This window comes from Uranotaenia lowii, chromosome 1, assembly GCF_029784155.1.
Source record: "Uranotaenia lowii strain MFRU-FL chromosome 1, ASM2978415v1, whole genome shotgun sequence".
Taxonomy (NCBI): Eukaryota; Metazoa; Arthropoda; class Insecta; order Diptera; family Culicidae; genus Uranotaenia; species Uranotaenia lowii.
In genome coordinates, this window is record NC_073691.1 from 34,996,766 (window position 1) to 35,023,835 (window position 27,070).

A 27,070-nucleotide genomic window follows, 5' to 3' on the forward strand; every position below is an offset into this window, starting at 1 on the left:
GTCATTACCAACACAACGCTGAGAAAATTTTGTTTATCTTATCCAAACTGTAGGAATGTAGTTATAACCGGAATGAAGTGCCCGGACTCTAAATGATCATAGCTTTAGAAATCATCCTGAGTTTTTGTTCCATATTCAGATAATTCTTTTGCAGAATCCAAAACTTCAAAATAGCGATTCAGAAGTTAAAATTTTGAATAAAATTCATCATTCGAAATACATTTTTATTCAGATTAAAAATATAAAAATGAAATAATGAATGCAGATTGGAGCCCAAGCCATCAAATATGAAATACTAGATTGATGATTGAGGGCTCTGATACAAGTTTCAATTCGTGGCTTGTATCTAAATATTGATCTGAAATCTGAATTCCAAATTCGTTTTTTTACATTTCAGAAATCGTATTAAAACTGATCCAAAATTCAATTTCGTAATTAGAAAACTCTCGATAATGTATACTTATTCATGAGCTCAATCTTAATTTTGAATATTATTGCAGATCTCTGAAACTGATCAGACCAGGTTCAGAATTCAGAAACAGAATTAACATTCAAAATGCAGATTTAAAATTGCAAAAGATCGCATACGTATAATTTTGATTGTTATTTAAATTTCAAAATTTCAATTTTTTTATCAATGTCGATAAGTCTTTATTGTAGAAAAAAAACAACATTCACAGGATTTTATTTAAGGAATTCATTTGCGGATAAAGGAACATGTATCTAATATCCCGTAAAAAAAGCTATTAATAAAATTATTTCAGTTTTATTAAGAGCCAAATTTCAAACTTAAACTTAAACTTGAGTTTGGATCGAGATTGCAAGCAGATGAAGATTATTTTATTTGGACTGAAGTAAGATTTATTTGAACAAATCAAACAAACTTTTTAAAGGTTTTAAATTTGTTTTACAAATTACCAAGCAAACAAATTTTCATTCAAATAACACAAAGGTTTTTAACACGGTTTCATGTACGAGTCGAAATATTTTTTTTTCTCAAATAACCTGTAATTCGTGAGAACCGTATAGAATAACAGTGCATATGGCAAAAAATCAGGTAAATAGAAGTCATGTAAGTGTAGTGTACTTTTTTTTTGTAACATCTTTATTTGAAACGGCTCATACCTCTAGGCTTTAAGCAGCCAAACTCGTTTTGGTGTAGTGTTCTTTCAATGAACAACTTTGGCTCATGGTATATGTAAATATAAGTTTGCTAACCAATCAAGCTTTTTTAAGAGTTTCTAAAATGTCCCGCTTTTTTTCGTGAAATGTTCCGCTTTTTTCTGAAAGTATCTGGCAAGCCTATGTTAAAACGACTATAATCCGAAAAAAAACGCTGCTGATGTGCCTCTGTAAAAAACCATTTTTCGATTGTTTATTTTTCGCCATATCTTTCGCTGTTTATTAAAAATACCTGGATTATGACCGGATTTTTGCGGATATTCCCTGAAGAGAGCTTAGATGAACCTGGTTTTCAAGATATTTCGAGCTCATTCTTCAAGTTACTTTTAACAGCTGTTATAGTTTTAATGCACAACGAAGCACAAAGAACCGTTCATCGTATCACTGTTTGCTTGAAAACCTCCTCTAAACAGGTGGTCGGAAAATAGGAAAAACTCACCTGTTGCTGTCCAAATCGCCCGCATCCTGTCTAGAGGTGGAAACTGTGGCCCCTCATTCTACCGGAGACCCCGTAAAGGACCCATCCGAGATGATCTTCTGAAAACCCGTGCAGTCGTAGATAATTTGGTTGAAACCAATAGGAATCCCAGGAATTTCTATCAAGCAAGTTTAAAGAACTAAGAAATAGCTTCAAATCAATCGGAAAGGCTATCAGGGATATATATTTGTTTTGAAAGCGTTTCCACAAAGGAGCAACTCTTCCAGAAAAAGCGTGAATATGGAGTCTTGAAAGCTGCGCAGGTTGATGATGCTTTTGCAGGATCATCTAACAAAGTGTCAATTCGAGATAATTTGACCAATCTTGGGAAAGAACTACTTTCAGAAACCAAGAATTTGCAGGAGGAACTCGGTTTAAAATATGTGTGACCAGTTCAGGATGGGAAAATTCTCTTCAAACGTCATGAAGGAGATAAAATCGAACAGATTGGAAAAAGAAACAACATTCGCAACCTAGCAAAGTCTTCACAAAAACGTGCTTTAAATCATTCTTTTGATACGGAAACGTCGAACACCACCATGCCGGAAATGTCATCGCCAAAATGTGTTAACACTGGAGCTGGACGAATGTAATGATTATGATTTAAGCCGTATAGTTGATACGTAGATTTTAAGAAAATGGATAATTATCAAAATATATTGTACGATTCATTGGATTCTTTTCATAAAAAAATAATTGGAACAAAATAATCAGCACTTTTTAAGAGCCTTTCAACTAAACATCAGAGGCCTGAATGATCCGAACAAATTAGATTTCACTAAAATATTCCTCGAAAAATTCCCAGCATCTGTTGATATCTTGGTGATAGGTAATACCTGGCTAAAAGAGGAAAGGAAACACTTTGCCTGTATAAAAGGTTATCTCCGCTTCGTTTCATGTCGTCCTGAATCTAGTAGCGGTGGCCTTGCTGTTCTTGTTCAAGAATCACTTGTAGTCTCGGAAATCGAAAACACACACATTGAAGGTTTCCATTTTATCCACCTGCGTCTTGAGCCGGAGTGTTCGCCTATTGATATCTGTGCCATTTATTGATCGCCCTCTCAAAATTCACAGTTGTTTTTCGATAAACTTGACTTCATACTTGCATCGCCGAAGCCAGCATCTCGATTATTAATGTTTGGCGACATCAACATCCCAATCAATCACGAAACCTGCCCTATTGTCCAACAATATACAGATCTCCTGAGATGTTACGGATGTAGAGTGACCAACACGCATATAACTCGCCCAGCTAGTAGCAACATACTTGATCATGTTGTATGTTCGGACTCAATAGTTGATCAGATTTTGAATGAGACACTCCCACTCGACATCAGTGATCATAGCTTGGTGTTGACAACGATTAATTTGAAAAAAAATCATAATGCACAGAAAACTAGAAAAAATAATGACGCAACACGATCAAATAAATGCCGCATTTCGAATAGAATTTGAAAATATACAAGCGTCCAATCCTTCAGAAAAATTAAACAAACTTATCGAGTTATACAGTGTCTTGAAAAAAAGATACTCGAAAACAGTATATGTAGAAGTGAAGGTAAAGGGATACTGCCCGTGGATTTCACTAGATGTATGGAAGCTGATGAAAATCGAAGATCGCATTCTAGTCCGATGTAAAAAACACCCTGTGAACGATGACTTGATGGACCTCTTACTGCATGTCTCAAAAAAACTTCAACGTGCCAAAGCGGAAGCTAAACAAAGCTATTATCATAAACTTTTCAACAAATCAAATCAGAAAACGATGTGAAGAATTTATACGAAATGGTATGACGAAATCAGCCTGAAACCGAAACAATAAAATTAGAACTGGATGGAGTCCTCACATCAGAATAAAAACTCGTAGCAAATGCTTTCAACGAGTATTTCTGTAACGTTGGAACTCAACTAGCTGCCACAATCCCAAGAAATATTCACGGAAATCAAACTCTAACAGCCAGTCACCATAGCAGCATATACCTACGACCAGCAACAGAGCAAGGAGTCAATGTTTTAATGAACAAACTCGATTCCTCGAAAAGTTCAGACCGAGACGGAATTTCTGCGCAGTTCGTAAAAGTTCATCATAACATCTTAGCTCCGTTGATCAGAGACGTTTTCAACGACGCTGTTCAAACAGGAGAATTCCCAGAATTCCTTAAAATCGCACAGGTTGTACCAATCTACAAAGCAGGAAGGAAATCGATCTGTAGTAACTATCGCCCTATATCGATCTTATCGGTCTTCAGTAAAATCTTAGAGTAACTCTTAGCAGCTAGGGTTTCGCAGTTCCTCAAGCAGTACAATCTATTATAGAACTACCAATACGGCTTCCGAGAAGGTTCAAGTACTCTTACAGCTGCTACCGAACTAGTTGACGATATTCACAACGCCCTTGACGACCGCAAACTCATGGGAGTTTTGTTCATGAGTTTAAAGAAGGCCTTCGACACGATCGATCACACAATACTGCTTAAAAACTGGATGCGCTTGGAATCAGGGGTACAGCGAATTCCCTATTTGCCAGCTATCTTGCAGATAGGAAACAGTTTGTACGAATTAACCAAACGACAAGCTATTTAGGACACCTGCCTGTTGGAGTTCCTCAAGGTAGTAATTTGGGTCCCCTTCTGTTCATCTTGTATGTCAACGACTTGAACAAACTTCGTTTACATGGCAAACCCAGACTATTTGCCGATGATACCTCGTTGTCATATTAACACTCTGACGTAAGCGTAATAATATCCCAAATTTCGAAAGATCTGGATACACTTCAAAGTTACTTCGATGCAAACCTTTTGTCGTTTAACCTTGAAAAGACCAAATATGTCATTTTCAAATCAATTAACCGGCATCTCGACTTTCTCAATCAACTACAAGTTGGTCAAACATTGATTGAGAAAGTCAAAAGTTTTAAGTATCTTGGGCTGACCTTCGACGAGCTGATCTAATGGGATGCCCATTTAGACCGTTTGAGGAAAGAGCTTAGTGCTATACATAGTATAATGTGGAAGATAAAGGGTGATACGGTCAAAATTTGATCAAGAGAAAACGCGTGTAAATCGGTAAAATCGTTTATTTAAAATATCAAATTAAATTTCTTTTTCAAGTTTAATTAGTATGAAATTCAGGAAAAATATTCAGTTAGGCTTCCGCTTTTCCAAATCCGAATTGCCGGGCCTTAGGCTTAGGCCTTAGGCCCCTGCCATCAGATTTTGTACAGCCACCTTGTCCACCTTCTTCGCCACAGAAAGCCAGTTTGCCTTGAACTGCTGCTCGTCCTTAGCACTTTTTTGGTCTTCTTTAGGTCCCGCTTGACAATAACCCGGTATTTCTTAATTGGGCGGAGCTCTGGCGTGTTGGGAGGGTTCTTGTCCCTGGGAACCACCTGTGGGTTGATGGCGGCGTATCACTCCATGGCCTTTTTACCGTAATGGAAGGATGCCAAATCCGGCCAAAACAGTAAGGAACAACCGTGTTTCTTGAGGAAAGGCAGCAGACGTTTATTCAAACACACTTTCACGTAAATTTCTTGGTTGATAGTCCCGGAAGGTATGAAAATGCTGCTTTTCAAGTCACAGGTACAGATGGCTTGCCAAACCAGATATTTCTTCGCGAACTTTGATAGTTTCATGTGCTTAAAAATATTTGCTACTTTCCCCCTTCCTTTTGCCGTATAAAACTCCTGTCCCGGAAGCTGCTTGCACGGATAAAAAACTCTATAGGTTGTTATCAAAATTCGTATGGTTGGCTCATCTATATCACATATTTTTGGTTGAACCCATAATATTGCTTAATCAACATCGATAACTACAAACAAACTAGCGTTTATGTAAAGTTGATTTGGCTGTAGAGGATTTCTCAACCGCATATCGCTAAAATAATTAAACAGCTAGTAGATTTGGCTATATTTTCCTAGTCTACATTATAATATCTGATAGTTATTTTTTTAATATTACTGATGATTGACTGAGCTTGAGTTTGTAGAGTAAATTGTCCGACTTAGAGGAAAAAAAGCCAGTAGTTATTTCTCGGGGTAGAAATCAACCAACACGAAGCGGAAAGGTAAATATGATTTATTTTTTTCAGTTGATTTTGTTTTCAATTTTTTTAATGTTTTCAGATAGAGATGTGTGGGTGCATTTTGACCCTCGAGGGCCTATCCGGAAGGTCAAATAATAAACAGCGATGAATAAGATTATATCACGTAAGTTACATAGTATTCTTTATTTATCACTATCATATTTTCATAACAGCTTTTATCTTATTCCAGGGCGCCGGCAGTTTAGCTTCCACCGAAAAAAACAATAACAGCATTTTGTTTCAGGGCCATGGCGGCGGCTCCCCCAGCAGAAGCAAAAAAAAAAAACAATGAAATTAAATTTCATGCCATTGATTTAAATGAAAAATAAAATAAAATTGTTTAATTTTAAAAAGAAAAACAATGCATTTTATCTGTTCAAATTAATTCTATTAATATTTTGAATCAACCATTTCCCACGTTCACGAGGAGCAGCATGTACAGTAGAAACAGCCATACGAATGATTGAATGAAAATTCCTGTTGGATTCTTAGCATCGATGCGATCGCTAAATCAACCATTTATCCTTTCATGGCAAAGTATCATAGTATTGTTGTTTTGATCGTTTTTTCGGGTCAGAACCAAACAACCATATTTATGTTCATGTAGACTCGTAAAATAACTGATAAATCTATATTTTTTTCTCCGTGTGTAGTCGGCTTTGACGTAGGTTTCGTCGTCCATTACCACGCAGTCAAACTTCGTCAGCATCGTCGTGTACAGCCTCCGGGATCGCGCTTTGGCCGTCGTATTTTAATTATCATCGCGGTTTGGAGTCACTACCTTCTTGTAAGTCGATAGTCCAGCTCGTTTTTTGGCTCGATGCACGGTTGTAGACGATACACCCAGCTTATTTGCGGCATCTCGGAGAGAGAGGTTAGGGTTTCGCTTGAAGCTACCGGCAACTCTCTTTGTCGTCTCAGCGGCTTCCGGTTTCGATTTCCCCCCGATCCAGACTTCCTGGCTGTCGCCAAACGTTCCCCAAACACTTCAATTACATTTGTAACGGTTGATTCGGCAACTTTTAGCAATTTTGCCAGCTTTACGTGCGAGTAGCTCGGATCTTCTTCCTTGGACGGCATTTTGACAAATGAAGAGTGAATTCCAAAATCAAAATAGGAGCAACATTCTACAGAAACACACACACACACACACCTTCAAAATGAGGGGTGTTCAGGTTTTTTAAATGCAAAATTGAAAGAAATACGTCAAGTTGATATAGACCAAATTTTGACCGTATCACCCTTTACAAAGTCGCCGACTGCAACGTTGATAAAAGCCGCGAATGACATAAAGATGTAAAAACGCCTATAATCGAAAAAAAAACGCTGCTGATGTGCCTTTGTAAAAATCATTTTTCGATTATTTATTTTTCGTCATATCTTTCGCTGTTTATTGAAAATACTTGAATTATGGCCGGATTTGCGCGGATATTGCCTAAAGAGAGAGCTCAGATGAACCTCCACGTTACTTTTAACAGTTGTTATAGTTTTAATCTAACCGCGAGCAGGAGTTACATTAATTGAATCGTTGATGACCTTTTTGTGATAGCTCGAATAATTTTATAATCTTCGAGAACTTGTTGAAGTAACGACTTGCTGAACTAAGAGAATCATATTTATAAAACAACCGACCTATAAAAACCTAAACAGGGATAACAAAAAAAAACTTTGCTTTATCAAATAATGCCAAAGTGGGTAGAAATAACTCTCAAAAAAGAATTATGCACATATGTGCATAGTTTTCTCACAGATTCACCAAAAACTTAAAATTTGCAGAAAGCTGAAGTTTTTTTTCAGTAACGCTGACTTTTAAACTAAATTTCATTTGTTTTAAAGTTGCCATTCCGTGGTGCGCTATATTTAATCATCCAACACACCGAGAATCAACAGCTAGGATTCCGGCACATAGCTCCGCATCTAATTTCGAATTGTTTTCGCAACACTTACAATTGCTCAAGCATTATCTGCAAGTGCATGAACAAGCGAGACCGGACGTCCGTACTAATTTGCATTCGCACGCTCCGAACTCCGGACCAGACCAGCACTTATAGGTTCGTCATCTTGGGAAATCTCCGTCCTAGGCGACGTAGTTTGGAGCCCAACAACGAAGCGAGAATCCCCAACCAAGTCAAGTGCGATGAGTTTCCATAATAATGATAATAATTCATTTTCCGCAGCTCTTCGACGGCGCAATTTGCACACCATCAACGAACGGCAGGATCGAAACCGGACGCGTTTTAGCCCCAGGGCTGCAAATATGTAGATATAGCAGCATTCGCATCCTCCCTGGAGGCTGGCGCGGGATCAAAAACCTTCCATCCGACCGACCAACATTCGCAAAACAAGGTTCATTTGCGGAACGTGAACATCGAAACCCACTTCCGTTACAATCTCGTTAGAAACACCGGACCTCCTCGGTGCCCCACGGCCGGCCTCGGACCCCCAACTTCCCTTCATCATTATGGCTGCTAAATGCCCGCCAAATGGACCGCGCGAGGGCAGTCAGTGGCCAGCAGGACCCATGTAATGTGGCCACCACGAGAACTTCAAACCCTCGAGAACGTTTACGAGAATAACGAGCAAGGCTTTATCGCAGCATCGCATCGGTATCGAGGCGAAAAGTGCGAAGCGCGTATTTATTCAGGGAGAAAAAAAACGTAGACGCAGCACAAACTACCAACAGTAATGCAAAAAGTTTCAATCCCAATGCTAATGGTCGATTTGTTTGTTTCTCTCAGTTTATGCATTAGATTTAAACCATTTGCTCTTCAAGTAAGCTAGAAATTCTAAGATTAAAAAAGACACTAATTCGAAGAAATTTCAGCAAAACGGTTTCACTTTTCAAATCAAACTATTTCAAGAGAATATCTTGTTATTCCAATCTATCAATATAAATAAAAAATTGATAGGATTTAATGGGTGGTTTTATTTATTTTAGATTTTCAATCTTCTATATCTTCTGTATGTACAAAAATGAATTTTTGTCTGACTGTTCCCTATAGACTAAGATTGCCAGATTTTTTTCAGCACTTATCCGGGTCGGACAAACCGGGCAATTTTATATAAAAACCTGGCGAAATCCGTGCATTCGATTTCAAAAGTGACGACCATAAATCCGGGCAAATTTGGTAAAGTAAGAACCCTGAAATATATAAAAAAAAAATAAAAAAAATAAAAATAGAAAAAAAAATATTTTTCATTAAAACCCATCGAAAGATTTTTAATCGTATATTAGGCTTCCGAAAAACCTTTCATGATAATTTTTATAAAACTTGTTAAACAAAATTTCGTTTTAAAGACGTTAGTTGTTTTTTGTTTGATTTGCCAAATAAAATGAATAAAACCGAACAATCTGGCAACATCCAAGGTTCTATTTTAACACTAAAAAAGATTAAATTCACTCAACGGAAGGAAGACTTTTATATCCTTTCTGGACTTTCTGCATAACCAAACGTCAGAAAACCAATCTTCCCGTTACAAGATGGCTTCCTACTATATTCGAGGAATTATCCAGAAAATTTGGGCCTCAGAGAACAAAAAAATACAATAAACCAGAAAAACTCGCCGATAATACCATAAAAGAAATTTCAGTCAGCTATCGAAAGGCTGGAAGGCTGTCTTGCTTCTATCCGCGGATCGTATTCCATCCTTGCGCCTGTATTTATACTTGTGCAAGTCATAAAACTTCCGTCTGGGAAGAGAATAATAAATTTCTCGGTCGAAAGTAACAATGGCACTTGCCAAAAGTTGTTGGTGTACCGATCTAAATACAACAACTCCTTATAGTCTGTCTGCTCCCTCATGTCTTCTTTGAAGAGAAAACGTCAATCTTTAGGAGGTTTTATTTATTTTTTCTCCCAGCACTGGATCGTTTTACATCTCATGAATGGCAGAATGACGGGCGCTGCAATGTTTATGGGAATTTCTTTTTCGCCTGCCTCTGGAAGAACACTTTGCATTTTTTTTTCGTTTAGGGTAGATGGCCTGTAAAGGGATTTTGTTCAACAAAGTAGGTTTGATAAATTTAAGCGAATTGAAAACGAATCTTTATGTACAATTTTATAGAAAAGTCTATGAAAACCTTGAAAAAATCATAGATGAAATCGAAACGTAGAGCTATTCTCAAAAAGCTGGTTTCGATTGGAAATGCAGTTTACAACTTCTGGTTCACCAACCCTAACCACATGCATCGGGTAGGAATCTGGAAATTGTGTTTCATATTTTTTTGATGATACAAATACCAGTACCGCGTTTTATGGTTATTATTTTTGCATGATATGTAAACAGTTGTTCCGGTCCATTGATGCCTCATGTCTGTAGAGCGGTTTTTTTGTTCCTTTATCAGCTATTCCGTTGAAGAATACCACATATTCAGAATTGAAAAACGCTCAACAGTGACAATCATCAGCAGAGCAGGTATTAAAAATCATTTTTTGTCATTTTTGTATCACTTTTGTTAAAATTCTGAATCGTTTTTAAATTATTTTTGAATCATTTTTGTATGATTTTTGTATCTTTTTTTGTCATTTGTGTAAATTTGTTATTCATTTTTGTATTATCATTTTTGTAATATTTTTCTGTTATTTTTTTTTTATCATTTTTTATTAATTTTTTGTCAATTTTGTATATTTATCGTTTCAGATTTGTATCAATTTTTGACTTCTATTGTATCATTTTTGTATCCTTTTTGTATCATATTTGCTTCAGTTTTGTATCGTTTTTGTATAATTTTTTCCATTTTTGAATAATTTTTATATCATTTTTTAATCGCTTTTGTATTATTTTTGGACCATTTTTGTATCATTTCTGTATCATTTTTGTATCATTTTTGTATCATTTTTGTATTATTTTTGTTTAATTTTTGTTTAATTTTTGTTTAATTTTTGTTTAATTTTTGTTTCAAATATGTATCATTCTTCCATCATTTTTGTATCATTTTTGTATTATTTAGTTTTTAAATTTTTGCATCATTTTTGTACCATTTTTGTATCATTTTTGTATCACTTTTGTATCATTTTTGTACCATTTATGTATCATTTTTATGTTATTTTTGTATCATTTTTGTATCATATTCGTATCATCTTGAATCATTTTTGTATCATTTTTGTATCATTTTTGTATCATTTTTGTATCATTTTTGGTATCATTTCTGAATCATTTTTGTATCATTTCTAAATCATTTTTGTATTATTTTTGTATCATATTTGTATCATTTTTGTATCATTTTTGTATCATTTTAATATCATTTTTGTATCATTTTTGTATCTGTTTTGAATCATTTTTGTATCATTTTTGTATCATTTTTGTATCTTTTTGTATCATTCTGTAACATTTTTGTATCAGTTTTTCATCACTTTTGAATCATTTTTGTATCATTTTTGTATTATTTTTGTTAAGTTTTTTTCATCATTTTTGTATCATTTTTGTTATCATTTCGGCATCATTTTGAATCATTTCTAAATCATTTTTGTAAAATTTTTGTATATTTTTTGTATCATTTTTGTATCATTTTTGTATCATTTTTGTATAATTTTTATATCATTTTTGTATCATTTTTGAATCCGTTTTGAATAATTTTTGTATCACTTTTGTATCATTTTTGTATCATTTTTGAATCATTTTTGTATCTTTTTTGTATCATTTTGTTTAATTTTTGTATGAGTTTTTTATCACTTCTGAATCATTTTTGTTTAGTTTTTGTATCATTTTTGTATCATTTCTGCATCATTTTTGTATCATTTCTAAATCATTTTTGTATTATTTTTGTATCATTTTTGTATCATTTTTGTATAATTTTTGTATCATTTTTGTATCATTTTTGTATCATTTTTGTATCATTTTTGTATCAGTTTTGAATCATTTTTATATCATTTTTGAATAATTTTTGTATCATTTTTCTATTATTTTTGTATCATTTTTGTATCATTTTTGTATTTTTTTTGTATCATTTTTGTATCAATTTTGTATCATTTTTGTATCATTTTTGTCAATTATCAATTCTTGTATCATTTTTATCAATTTTGAAAGATTTTTATATCCTTTTCATTTTTTATTATTTTTATATCAGTTTTGACTCATTTTTATATCATTTTTGTATGATTTTTGTTTGATTTTGTATTATTTTTGTTTAGGTTTTTTTAATCATTTTTGTTTTTTTTTTGTATCATTTATGCCTCATTTTTGAATCATTTTTGTATCATTTTTGTATCATTTTTGCATAATTTTTGTATAATTTTTGTATCGTTTTTGTATAATTTTTGTATCATTTTTGTATCAGTTTAGTATCATTTTTGTATCAGTTTTGAATCATTTTTTTATATTTTTGGATCTTTTTTGTATCATTTATGTATCATTTTTGTATCATTTTTGTATCACTTTTGTATCATTTCTAAATAATTTTTGTATCATTATTGTATCATTTTTGTATAATTTTTATATCATTTTTGTATCATTTTTGAATCCGTTTTGAATAATTTTTGTATCACTTTTGTATCATTTTTGTATCCTTTTTGAATCATTTTTGTATCATTTTTGTATCATTTTGTTTAATTTTTGTATGAGTTTTTTATCACTTTTGAATCATTTTTGTTTAGTTTTTGTATCATTTTTGTATCATTTCTGCATCATTTTTGTATCATTTCTAAATCATTTTTGTATTATTTTTGTATCATTTTTGTATCATTTTTGTATCATTTTTGTATCATTTTTGTATCATTTTTGTATCATTTTTGTATCATTTTTGTATCATTTTTGTATCAGTTTTGAATCATTTTTATATCATTTTTGAATAATTTTTGTATCATTTTTCTATTATTTTTGTATCATTTTTGTATCATTTTTGTATTTTTTTTTGTATCATTTTTGTATCAATTTTGTATCATTTTTGTATCATTTTTGTCAATTATCAATTTTTGTATCATTTTTATCAATTTTGAAAGATTTTTATATCCTTTTCATTTTTTATTATTTTTATATCAGTTTTGACTCATTTTTATATCATTTTTGTATGATTTTTGTTTGATTTTGTATTATTTTTGTTTAGGTTTTTCTAATCATTTTTGTTTTTTTTTTGTATCATTTATGCCTCATTTTTGAATCATTTTTGTATCATTTTTGTATCATTTTTGCATAATTTTTGTATAATTTTTGTATCGTTTTTGTATAATTTTTGTATCATTTTTGTATCAGTTTAGTATCATTTTTGTATCAGTTTTGAATCATTTTTTTATATTTTTGGATCTTTTTTGTATCATTTATGTATCATTTTTGTATCATTTTTGTATCACTTTTGTATCATTTCTAAATAATTTTTGTATCATTATTGTATCATTTTTGTATCATAATTGTATCATTTTTGTTTAATTTTTGATAAGTTTTAAGATCATTTTTTAACTATTTTTTTAAGTCTTTTTTGTATTATTTTTGTCATTTTTGTCATTTTTGTCATTTTTGTCATTTTTGTCATTTTTGTCATTTTTGTCATTTTTGTCATTTTTGTCATTTTTGTCATTTTTGTCATTTTTGTCATTTTTGTCATTTTTGTCATTTTTGTCATTTTTGTCATTTTTGTCATTTGTGTCATTTTTGTCATTTTTGTCATTTTTGTCATTTTTGTCATTTTTGTCATTTTTGTCATTTTTGTCATTTTTGTCAGTTTTGTCAGTTTTGTCATTTTTGTCATTTTTGTCATTTTTGTCATTTTTGTCATTTTTGTCATTTTTGTCATTTTTGTCATTTTTGTCATTTTTGTCATATTTGTCATTTTTGTCATTTTTGTCATTTTTGTCATTTTAGTCATTTTTGTCATTTTTGTCATTTTTGTCATTTTTGTCATTTTTGTCATTTTTGTCATTTTTGTCATTTTTGTCATTTTTGTCATTTTTGTCATTTTTGTCATTTTTGTCATTTTTGTCATTTTTGTCATTTTTGTCATTTTTGTCATTTTTGTCATTTTTGTCATTTTTGTCATTTTTGTCATTTTTGTCATTTTTGTCATTTTTGTCATTTTTGTCATTTTTGTCATTTTTGTCATTTTTGTCATTTTTGTCATTTTTGTCATTTTTGTCATTTTTGTCATTTTTGTCATTTTTGTCATTTTTGTCATTTTTGTCATTTTTGTCATTTTTTTCATTTTTGTCATTTTTGTCATTTTTGTCATTTTTGTCATTTTTGTCATTTTTGTCATTTTTGTCATTTTTGTCATTTTTGTCATTTTTGTCATTTTTGTCATTTTTGTCATTTTTGTCATTTTTGTTATTTTTGTCATTTTTGTCATTTTTGTCATTTTTGTCATTTTTGTCATTTTTGTCATTTTTGTCATTTTTGTCATTTTTGTCATTTTTGTCATTTTTGTCATTTTTGTCATTTTTGTCATTTTTGTCATTTTTGTCATTTTTGTCATTTTTGTCATTTTTGTCATTTTTGTCATTTTTGTCATTTTTGTCATTTTTGTCATTTTTGTCATTTTTGTCATTTTTGTCATTTTTGTCATTTTTGTCATTTTTGTCATTTTTGTCATTTTTGTCATTTTTGTCATTTTTGTCATTTTTGTCATTTTTGTCATTTTTGTCATTTTTGTCATTTTTGTCATTTTTGTCATTTTTGTCATTTTTGTCATTTTTGTCATTTTTGTCATTTTTGTCATTTTTGTCATTTTTGTCATTTTTGTCATTTTTGTCATTTTTGTCATTTTTGTCATTTTTGTCATTTTTGTCATTTTTGTCATTTTTGTCATTTTTGTCATTTTTGTCATTTTTGTCATTTTTGTCATTTTTGTCATTTTTGTCATTTTTGTCATTTTTGTCATTTTTGTCATTTTTGTCATTTTTGTCATTTTTGTCATTTTTGTCATTTTTGTCATTTTTGTCATTTTTGTCATTTTTGTCATTTTTGTCATTTTTGTCATTTTTGTCATTTTTGTCATTTTTGTCATTTTTGTCATTTTTGTCATTTTTGTCATTTTTGTCATTTTTGTCATTTTTGTCATTTTTGTCATTTTTGTCATTTTTGTCATTTTTGTCATTTTTGTCATTTTTGTCATTTTTGTCATTTTTGTCATTTTTGTCATTTTTGTCATTTTTGTCATTTTTGTCATTTTTGTCATTTTTGTCATTTTTGTCATTTTTGTCATTTTTGTCATTTTTGTCATTTTTGTCATTTTTGTCATTTTTGTCATTTTTGTCATTTTTGTCATTTTTGTCATTTTTGTCATTTTTGTCATTTTTGTCATTTTTGTCATTTTTGTCATTTTTGTCATTTTTGTCATTTTTGTCATTTTTGTCATTTTTGTCATTTTTGTCATTTTTGTCATTTTTGTCATTTTTGTCATTTTTGTCATTTTTGTCATTTTTGTCATTTTTGTCATTTTTGTCATTTTTGTCATTTTTGTCATTTTTGTCATTTTTGTCATTTTTGTCATTTTTGTCATTTTTGTCATTTTTGTCATTTTTGTCATTTTTGTCATTTTTGTCATTTTTGTCATTTTTGTCATTTTTGTCATTTTTGTCATTTTTGTCATTTTTGTCATTTTTGTCATTTTTGTCATTTTTGTCATTTTTGTCATTTTTGTCATTTTTGTCATTTTTGTCATTTTTGTCATTTTTGTCATTTTTGTCATTTTTGTCATTTTTGTCATTTTTGTCATTTTTGTCATTTTTGTCATTTTTGTCATTTTTGTCATTTTTGTCATTTTTGTCATTTTTGTCATTTTTTTCATTTTTGTCATTTTTGTCATTTTTGTCATTTTTGTCATTTTTGTCATTTTTGTCATTTTTGTCATTTTTGTCATTTTTGTCATTTTTGTCATTTTTGTCATTTTTGTCATTTTTGTCATTTTTGTCATTTTTGTCATTTTTGTCATTTTTGTCATTTTTGTCATTTTTGTCATTTTTGTCATTTTTGTCATTTTTGTCATTTTTGTCATTTTTGTCATTTTTGTCATTTTTGTCATTTTTGTCATTTTTGTCTTTTTTGTCTTTTTTGTCTTTTTTGTCTTTTTTGTCTTTTTTGTCATTTTTGTCATTTTTGTCATTTTTGTCATTTTTGTCATTTTTGTCATTTTTGTCATTTTTGTCATTTTTGTCATTTTTGTCATTTTTGTCATTTTTGTCATTTTTGTCATTTTTGTCATTTTTGTCATTTTTGTCATTTTTGTGATTTTTGTCATTTTTGTGATTTTTGTCAGTTTTGTTAGTTTTGTTAGTTTTGTCATTTTTGTCATTTTTGTCATTTTTGTCATTTTTGTCATTTTTGTCATTTTTGTCATTTTTGTCATTTTTGTCATTTTTGTCATTTTTGTCATTTTTGTCATTTTTGTCATTTTTGTCATTTTTGTCATTTTTGTCATTTTTGTCATTTTTGTCATTTTTGTCATTTTTGTCATTTTCTGTCATTTTTGTCATTTATGTCATTTTTGTCATTTTTGTCATTTTTGTCATTTTTGTCATTTTTGTCTTTTTTGTCATTTTTGTCATTTTTGTCATTTTTGTCATTTTTGTCATTTTTGTCATTTTTGTCATTTTTGTCATTTTTGTCATTTTTGTCATTTTTGTCATTTTTGTCATTTTTGTCATTTTTGTCATTTTTGTCATTTTTGTCATTTTTGTCATTTTTGTCATTTTTGTCATTTTTGTCATTTTTGTCATTTTTGTCATTTTCGTCATTTTTGTCATTTTTGTCATTTTTGTCATTTTTGTCATTTTTGTCATTTTTGTCATTTTTGTCATTTTTGTCATTTTTGTCATTTTTGTCATTTTTGTCATTTTTGTCATTTTTGTCATTTTTGTCATTTTTGTCATTTTTGTCATTTTTGTCATTTTTGTCATTTTTGTCATTTTTGTCATTTTTGTCATTTTTGTCATTTTTGTCATTTTTGTCATTTTTGTCATTTTTGTCATTTTTGTCATTTTTGTCATTTTTGTCATTTTTGTCATTTTTGTCATTTTTGTCATTTTTGTCATTTTTGTCATTTTTGTCATTTTTGTCATTTTTGTCATTTTTGTCATTTTTGTCATTTTTGTCATTTTTGTCATTTTTGTCATTTTTGTCATTTTTGTCATTTTTGTCATTTTTGTCATTTTTGTCATTTTTGTCATTTTTGTCATTTTTGTCATTTTTGTCATTTTTGTCATTTTTGTCATTTTTGTCATTTTTGTCATTTTTGTCATTTTTGTCATTTTTGTCATTTTTGTCATTTTTGTCATTTTTGTCATTTTTGTCATTTTTGTCATTTTTGTCATTTTTGTCATTTTTGTCATTTTTGTCATTTTTGTCATTTTTGTCATTTTTTCATTTTTGTCATTTTTGTCATTTTAAATTTGGAAATTATTCGGAGAGAAAAAAATACAAAAAGGCTTCAATGTATCAACCAACCTACAAATAATCATCTTCTGATTTTTTGCTCAACATGAATTAGAACATTTTCCAATAAATTACCCTTCTTCCGAAAGTTTCATTCTTGGAAGGTTCTCCTTCCAAAAATTTTAGTACCTACCAATAAGACGGATTGAACAAACCGAATCAATTCGAACGAGAGAAAAAAACTCCAACAAAGATTGACAAAACTGCTACCCATCCAGTTGATTGATTGCTATGCGAATTTTATAGTTTGTTTATGCTAAGAGAAAGATCATCTCGGAACAAATGGAAAAGCGAAGAACTGCTCCCGAAATTTTGGGGAAGGAATAGTAGAGGCCGGGTGATGTCTGTTTTCCCTCATACACGTTCTCGACAAACGTTTTGTTTGGGTTTACGGGGAAAATTTTTCGGGGAGCCCGGAAAATTCTGTGTTTGCCAAGAAAACTGAAGTGGGGGAAAATTGCAGAAGGCACTGATGAAAAAATCAACAAATACGCACTTCCTCTGATGGGTCTCCACATAGCATACAATCTGCCAAATTGAACGAACTCTATCAGAGATGGAATAAAATGTGTGATGAAGAGGGTGTGGGGATGCTTTACGAAAGTTCATATCGCTTATCCAGAAATACTACAAGAGGGCAAAGGAAAAAAATGAAAATGTTCACTGTTGGAAGTGCTGAACGAGCAACCATCAATTCATTTCACAGCAATTTTTGGCATCTTATACCATACTGGTGGTGGTGAGGGAAATTGAGGGTTTGGTCAGACGATTTGGATTGTTTACGATATTAGCCAAATAATGGCATAACATTCGGTCTTTACGAAATGATCCCGGTTTCGGGTAGATTCAGTAGATTACACATTCCTTGGAGAGTAAACTTCTGGGCCGGGGAGTTTATTTACCGCAAAATGTTTAACAATTATTCCAATCCAAGAGCATGGGATGGGTAAAAATAAGCATTCTCGAACGTTTTGTTTATTTTGACAATTTTGACAATTTTGACAATTATTTCAATTTTGACAATTTTGACAATTCTGACAATTTTGACAATTTTGACAATTTTGACAATTTTGACAATTTTGACAATTTTGACAATTTTGACAATTTTGACAATTTTGACAATTTTGACAATTTTGACAATTTTGACAATTTTGACAATTTTAACAATTTTGACAATTTTGACAATTTTGACAATTTTGACAGATTTGAAAATTTCTACCTCTCATATATTTCTTTTTGGCGTAGATTCGATCGTATCATTTTCTGATAAAATTTTGAACTCAAGAATATTTCTTGGATCTATTTGATCTGTGTGTGAGTGAAAAGTTAACTAATTAGGAGAAGCATTTATACCACTAGGATTGCTTAAGGGGGGGGTAGGGTCTAACGGGTATAAAAAAACACCATTTTCACGATTTTTTTCTAGAGCTATCGTTCAAACAAATGTATTCAAATTTTTTGCATTATACAAAGCATTTTTAAAAGGACATTTAGTAATTTTTTCGTAGAAAAATATTGAAAAATGAGCCGGTGACGAAGCACTTTCGAGGATGCCTTTTAGAAAACAGGATTTGCGGTGGACACTGTATCTCAGCACAGAATCATCTGAAGTCAAAAAATCAGAGCAAAATATTTTTAATAGATGTTTTTCTGGACCCCAACGTTTTTATTTAACTTAAAAATATTTTTATGAAATTTTTGTGGCTGTTTGAAGTAAAAACTACGATTTTTCACTTAAAAATCCGCCATTTTTCACCTGTAAAATCTCCCCAAAGTAAAAAAATCAAAAAAGAAAAACGTTGGGGTCTGGTATTTTATATGTAGAAAATATGTTCCAAATTTGAAAAGAATCGGATAAGTAGTTTTCAAATGACGATGTCCACGGACTTTAAAAATGTGCTTTCGAGAAAAACGCGTTTGAAGTTTCTGCTCTTGCTTTCTTGCAGTATTAGATAGGGGGAGATAAAGGCCTATAACTTCTACAGTTTTGCTTCAATTGACTTGAAAATTTGACACAACATTCTTGAAATGTTTTACAATAAGAAAATAAAAAAATAAAAAAATCGATTTTTTGAAAGTGTTAGACCCTACCCCCCCCCCTTAATTGACATTTTTTATCCTTTTTTATGTGGGATGTGAGTTGAAATAGTTCCAAAACCACCAAAACCGGACTCATTCGAAGTTGCACTTCGTCCTCTAAACGGGTGATAAAGTTACTTTCATGCATATTTCGATCGAGAAAGCCAAACGTTTGTCGTCCTTCTTTCGAGGTTTGAGGTTTGGGAATTCCCAAACGCAGAATTTTGTTTCCAAGGTATGTACCACTCACTTCTCGAAACGGATTATTTCAACTAAAACATAATCGCTATCCTGCTTTGCTCGACTGAAACACGTCGTTGGTAAAGTGCATGTCCTTACAAGTGCAGCACAGTCGGAGGAAAACTCCCCCAAATGTGCTAACTATTTCGAAAACGGTGGGTTGAACTGATTCTAACTTTTGGATCTGTTTTGTGGAACTAACTTGTGAGAATAAGGAAATTTCTCAGAAATTTCGTGTCCTTAATTTATTGCTTGTGTCATTTCGTTTACTTCATTTTTTTAAAGAAGAGAGCATCAATTCTAAAATAATTTTTTCTTGACGGAACCGATGAATCAAAAAAGTTTTACAAATCATTGATTTTGAGCAAACATTCATAGTCCGCAATAAAATTTATTGGTGGCCATGTCTCACTGTTTGAGACTTTAGCAATGCACCTGATTTTCCTAATGTCTTGAGCGTTTTTCTACCGATGGAAGCCAAAATGGTTTCAAAAGTTTCCCTCTAGCGTGATCCCTGAGACGATAAAAGCTGTGGGATGTACCACACGTTTCGAACAGAGAGTACATTTCTCCGAAAAAAGGGGTGGATGCAGAGCAGGTAATTCAGCTGAGATATGTGTATATCTGTCTGTTCACCTAGCCCGGATATAAATTGTCTCCCAAAGTAGTGACTGAAGATTTACACTGGCAAGTGTCGGATGTGTGTTGTCGGTTTGTCACGTGCAGAGAGGTACTTTGGTAATTTGTTACCTTACATCTCACTTCAACTTCCGGTGTTCGGGAAGCTGGAAAGCTGGACCACCAACTATCGGAATCATACAGCAGCAATTTAAACTGATGGCGCATCTTCTGAAGATTGGAATTACATTTTCCGCCTTCTGGTGGTACACAAAAGATTTGCAAAGATGTAGCTTGACTACACACAGCAAAGTGAGAAGATAACCACAGAAATGTTTACAATTAAATGACATCACAGGAAGTCAGATAAACACCGAATTTAACCAACCTGAGCTTAGAACTGTCTGTGATTTCGATGGCTGAAAGCTGATAATAACAGTCATTGGATTGAACAATTTTCCAAAACCGCATATATAGTTGGCAGAATAAACAGTTGACTCAACCATACGAATATGGTTGTTTAGTCAATATAAATTTTTTGTTGAATCTATTAAAAGTTAAACTGTCAAAATTGTCAAAGCTGTCAAAATTATCAAAATTGTCAAAATTATCAAAACTGTCAAAATTTACGAAATTTTCAAAATTGTCAAAATTGCCAAAACTGTCAAAATTGTCGAAATTTTCGAAATTGTCAAAATTGCTAAAATGGTCAAATTGGTCAAATTGGTTAAAATTGTAAAAGTTGTCAAAACTGTCAAAATTGTCGAAATTGTCGAAATTGTCAAAATTATCAAAATTGTCAAAATTGTCAAAATTGTCAAAATCGTCGAAATTGTCAAAATTGTCAAAAGTGTCAAAATTGTCAAAAGTGTCAAAATTGTAAAAATTGTCAAAATTGTCAAAATTGTCAAAATTGTCAAAATTGTCAAAATTGTCAAAATTGTCAAAATTGTCAAAATTGTCAAAATTGTCAAAATTGTCAAAATTGTCAAAATTGTCAAAATTGTCAAAATTGTCAAAATTGTCAAAATTGTCAAAATTGTCAAAATTGTCAAAATTGTCAAAATTGTCAAAATTGTCAAAATTGTCAAAATTGTCAAAATTGTCAAAATTGTCAAAATTGTCAAAATTGTCAAAATTGTCAAAATTGTCAAAATTGTCAAAATTGTCAAAATTGTCAAAATTGTCAAAATTGTCAAAATTGTCAAAATTGTCAAAATTGTCAAAATTGTCAAAATTGTCAAAAGTGTTAAAATTGTCAACATTGTCAAAATTGTCAAAATTGTCAAAATTGTCAAAATTGTCAAAATTGTCAAAATTGTCAAAATTGTCAAAATTGTCAAAATTGTCAAAATTGTCAAAATTGTCAAAATTGTCAAAATTGTCAAAATTGTCAAAATTGTCAAAATTGTCAAAATTGTCAAAATTGTCAAAATTGTCAAAATTGTCAAAATTGTCAAAATTTTCAAAATTGTCAAAATTGTCAAAATTGTCAAAATTGTCAAAATTGTCAAAATTGTCAAAATTGTCAAAATTGTCAAAATTGTCAAAATTGTCAAAATTGTCAAAATTGTCAAAATTGTCAAAATTGTCAAAATTGTCAAAATTGTCAAAATTGTCAAAATTGTCAAAATTGTCAAAATTGTCAAAATTGTCAAAATTGTCAAAATTGTCAAAATTGTCAAAATTGTCAAAATTGTCAAAATTGTCAAAATTGTCAAAATTGTCAAAATTGTCAAAATTGTCAAAATTGTCAAAATTGTCAAAATTGTCAAAATTGTCAAAATTGTCAAAATTGTCAAAATTGTTAAAATTGTCAAATTGTTAAAATTGTCAAAATTGTCAAAATTGTCAAAATTGTCAAAATTGTCAAAATTGTCAAAATTGTCAAAATTGTCAAAATTGTCAAAATTGTCAAAATTGTCAAAATTGTCAAAATTGTCAAAATTGTCAAAATTGTCAAAATTGTCAAAATTGTCAAAATTGTCAAAATTGTCAAAATTGTCAAAATTGTCAAAATTGTCAAAATTGTCAAAGTTGTCAAAATTGTCAAAATTGTCAAAATCGTCAAAATTGTCAAAATTGTCAAAATTGTCAAAATTGTCAAAATTGTCAAAATTGTCAAAATTGTCAAAATTGTCAAAATTGTCAAAATTGTCAAAATTGTCAAAATTGTCAAAATTGTCAAAATTGTCAAAACTGTCAAAACTGTCAAAATTGTCAAAATTGTCAAAATTGTCAAAATTGTCAAAATTGTCAAAATTGTCAAAATTGTCAAAATTGTCAAAATTGTCAAAATTGTCAAAATTGTCAAAATTGTCAAAATTGTCAAAATTGTCAAAATTGTCAAAATTGTCAAAATTGTCAAAATTGTCAAAATTGTCAAAATTGTCAAAATTGTCAAAATGGTCAAAATTGTCAAAATTGTCAAAATTGTCAAAATTGTCAAAATTGTCGAAATTGTCAAAATTGTCAAAATTGTCAAAATTGTCAAAATTGTCAAAATTGTCAAAATTGTCAAAATTGTCAAAATTGTCAAAATTGTCAAAATTGTCAAAATTGTCAAAATTGTCAAAATTGTCAAAATTGTCAAAATTGACAAAATTGGCAAAATTGTAAAAATTGTCAAAATTGACAAAATTGGCAAAATTGTAAAAATTGTCAAAATTGTCAAAATTATCAAAATTGTCAAAATTGTCAAAATTGTCAAAATTGTCAAAATTGTCAAAATTGTCAAAATTGTCAAAATTGTCAAAATTGTCAAAATTGTCAAAATTGTCAAAATTGTCAAAATTGTCAAAATTGTCAAAATTGTCAAAATTGTCAAAATTGTTCAAGTTTCTCAATTAAGTTTTGTGAAAATTTTATTCAATATTGTTGTTTTGATTTAAAAAAAAAAAGAATGTTAGTTTTTAAAATTGACAATTAGATTTAACTCAACTATTTTAATCCGCTTGATACTCTCAAAACCTTAGTTCCCAGTAACCATTTGCCGTTCGCCAAAGCTTTAGAGTGTTTGTTTTTCGGGTCAGTGTTAATCACCTGTAGCTAAAGCCATCATTTGACACCATCCTATTCGGGCAAGCAACTAAGTATGCATTTTAGCACCCTACATATCCGCCTCAAATAACCCAGTTCGGGCAACATTATCAACTTAATTAACGCTTTTGACAACGCCGAAGCCTCACTCAGTTTATTGTCAAACCGAGCTGGGTGCTGGGAGCATAATGATGGACCTCGTCATCCCTGTAACATCGTTGTCGAGCTCGTCTTTCTTCTTCAAAATGCCGTTTGTTGAGACAAAATTTACTTCGACAAACAGTGGGATTTGCGCGAAAAATGAGGTTTAGGTCAAATAACTTTGTTTCGACCACTTTTGAAGATCTATTTTTAGGAATGAATCCGTATTGTTGTTATTGTTGTTATTGTTGTTATTGTTGTTATTGTTGTTATTGTTGTTATTGTTGTTATTGTTGTTATTGTTGTTATTGTTGTTATTGTTGTTATTGTTGTTATTGTTGTTATTGTTGTTATTGTTGTTATTGTTGTTATTGTTGTTATTGTTGTTATTGTTGTTATTGTTGTTATTGTTGTTATTGATGTTATTGTTGTTATTGTTGTTATTGTTGTTATTGTTGTTATTGTTGTTATTGTTGTTATTGTTGTTATTGTTGTTATTGTTGTTATTGTTGTTATTGTTGTTATTGTTGTTATTGTTGTTATTGTTGTTATTGTTGTTATTGTTGTTATTGTTGTTATTGTTGTTATTGTTGTTATTGTTGTTATTGTTGTTATTGTTGTTATTGTTGTTATTGTTGTTATTGTTGTTATTGTTGTTATTGTTGTTATTGTTGTTATTGTTGTTATTGTTGTTATTGTTGTTATTGTTGTTATTGTTGTTATTGTTGTTATTGTTGTTATTGTTGTTATTGTTGTTATTGTTGTTATTGTTGTTATTGTTGTTATTGTTGTTATTGTTGTTATTGTTGTTATTGTTGTTATTGTTGTTATTGTTGTTATTGTTGTTATTGTTGTTATTGTTGTTATTGTTGTTATTGTTGTTATTGTTGTTATTGTTGTTATTGTTGTTATTGTTGTTATTGTTGTTATTGTTGTTATTGTTGTTATTGTTGTTATTGTTGTTATTGTTGTTATTGTTGTTATTGTTTTTTTTTAGTATTTATAAATAAACTGATAATTTTCTAAAGAACTTTTTAGTTACAATGAATAAACACTGGAAATTTCCTTGAAAAATATAACTGAAACTGGTCGAAACGTCGGATATTTCAAAATTTAATATCTTTATTTCAATTCAATCGATCCTATTGTCCCACTGTGCGTAATGCAATCTTGCACCTTGGAAGCGAATATCAAAAGCCGCTAATTAGGCGCTAAATTAAAAGCCCAAGCTTCTCGGAATGTGCGTCGTTATAGCACGCTATAGTGGGGGGAGGTGAACTAAATTTATACCCACGTACATCTCTGTTAGGGAAATTACAAATCTTCCCGAGAGACGACTAGTTGGTACCTACGCAATCAATTGACGACGTTTATGCAGCTTCAAGGGACAAAAGACGACAAAAGGTAATGATTTAACGTGCACACATCATTAGCGGCTTCCCGAATGATGTGTGTCTTGATATTTGTTGAGGCGTAAATCGTAATTTTCCGAGACATCAAAAACCCATCACGACCGATTTTTTGCTTGAGATCCGTCTGCTTATCCCAAGGAAAATAGAACCATTTGGGTTAAGTAACGGAGTTTTAATGGAAAATACTCGAAGGCGAGAAGCATTATAAAATTAAGTAATATATTTTTGTTAGTTCCGAACATAAAAACCATTACAAACCAATCTACATATGAATCTATCTGCTTAATTATCCGGTTTTTATAAAATTATTCATTAAAAAAAAAGCAAGATAAACAACACTTAACCGTGCTTTATAAATAGGAAAATCAACTTTTCACTGGGCGGCCTGCGGGAAGACCTGTTGAGATTTATTCTTAAAAACAAGAAAAAACTTTACACCAGAATAGAAACCAAACACGCTCACGAAAACAAAACCTCAAGCCTCAATTACTCTCCAGCTCTAACGAATGGGGTTGTTTGGCTGATGCTGCTGCTAATGGTCCTCAAAATCCGCCCAGCAGCATAAAAGTTTATTGTTATTATCTGAAAAATTTAGATAAACACAAAACTCGCGTCTGGCTGGTGCGGCGCATTGTGTTGCCACAGGTAGTGTGGCACGGTCACAGATAACGAATTACCTTCTTCCTGAAGAATTTTATAAACCAAACAATCGGAAAATGACACAATCCAATTGTATCAAAACAATAGGCGCCATCGTTACCTCTCCTAACAATAAGAATTAGACACCTTTCTCTCTCGCAACAAAACCGGAGAGTCGCCCGTCTATTGTCTGTGATCAAGATGCTGCCGCCGGTGTGTTCTCCCGCAGCTTTTGTTTGGACCAACACGTGATTCCAGAGATTCTTTTGCCTAGTCGCAGAGGAATGTGGTCGTGCTGCGGTTTTTATTATTACCCGGACCACTGTGTTTGGAAGTGAAAAATCCAGATGCCACAATTTTCGAGAGTGCAATAACATCATGTACGTACGGTAAGGAGCTATTACTAAATTTGAATCAAAACAATTCCGAAAGTTTGATGTTTTCGCAGTTTGATTTGGATACCTAGATAGGTCGGTTTGACCTTGGGCGTACGATTTCGAATCGCAGATCATATTCGTTGCCTTTTATTTTTATTTCCACCGAAATATTTTCATGCTAAATAATGCTGGAAGTAAGAAACCACATATTGAAGCACTAAAAGAAGGCCAAAGAAAACTTCGCAATCCGGCTCGAAGGACCACATTTTGGCTCACATCCCATGTTCTTTGTAAGTTAATCCATGTCCAGATATAAAATCTTAGAAGGAACACAAGAAAATTACAGAAAAAAAAAACGCGACCAATTTTACAAAAGTTAAAAATGGAAAATGACTAAATGAAAAAAATGACAAAAATGACAAAAATGACAAAAATGACAAAAATGACAAAAATGACAAAAATGACAAAAATGACAAAAATGACAAAAATGACAAAAATGACAAAAATGACAAAAATGACAAAAATGACAAAAATGACAAAAATGACAAAAATGACAAAAATGACAAAAATGACAAAAATGACAAAAATGACAAAAATGACAAAAATGACAAAAATGACAAAAATGACAAAAATGACAAAAATGACAAAAATGACAAAAATGACAAAAATGACAAAAATGACAAAAATGACAAAAATGACAAAAATGACAAAAATGACAAAAATGACAAAAATGACAAAAATGACAAAAATGACAAAAATGACAAAAATGACAAAAATGACAAAAATGACAAAAATGACAAAAATGACAAAAATGACAAAAATGACAAAAATGACAAAAATGACAAAAATGACAAAAATGACAAAAATGACAAAAATGACAAAAATGACAAAAATGACAAAAATGACAAAAATGACAAAAATGACAAAAATGACAAAAATGACAAAAATGACAAAAATGACAAAAATGACAAAAATGACAAAAATGACAAAAATGACAAAAATGACAAAAATGACAAAAATGACAAAAATGACAAAAATGACAAAAATGACAAAAATGACAAAAATGACCAAAATGACAAAAATGACAAAAATGACAAAAATGACAAAAATGACAAAAATGACAAAAATGACAAAAATGACAAAAATGACAAAAATGACAAAAATGACAAAAATGACAAAAATGACAAAAATGACAAAAATGACAAAAATGACAAAAATGACAAAAATGACAAAAATGACAAAAATGACAAAAATGACAAAAATGACAAAAATGACAAAAATGACAAAAATGACAAAAATGACAAAAATGACAAAAATGACAAAAATGACAAAAATGACAAAAATGACAAAAATGACAAAAATGACAAAAATGACAAAAATGACAAAAATGACAAAAATGACAAAAATGACAAAAATGACAAAAA

At 30.7% G+C, this 27,070-nt stretch overlaps 1 protein-coding gene across 1 annotated transcript in view; it reads left to right on the forward strand.

Annotated features, from left to right (window-relative positions):
* Window positions 1-27,070, forward strand: part of LOC129739417 (RYamide receptor-like) — a 588,515-nt gene that overhangs the window by 105,605 nt on the left and 455,840 nt on the right. The gene's annotated exons all lie outside the window — the stretch shown is intronic.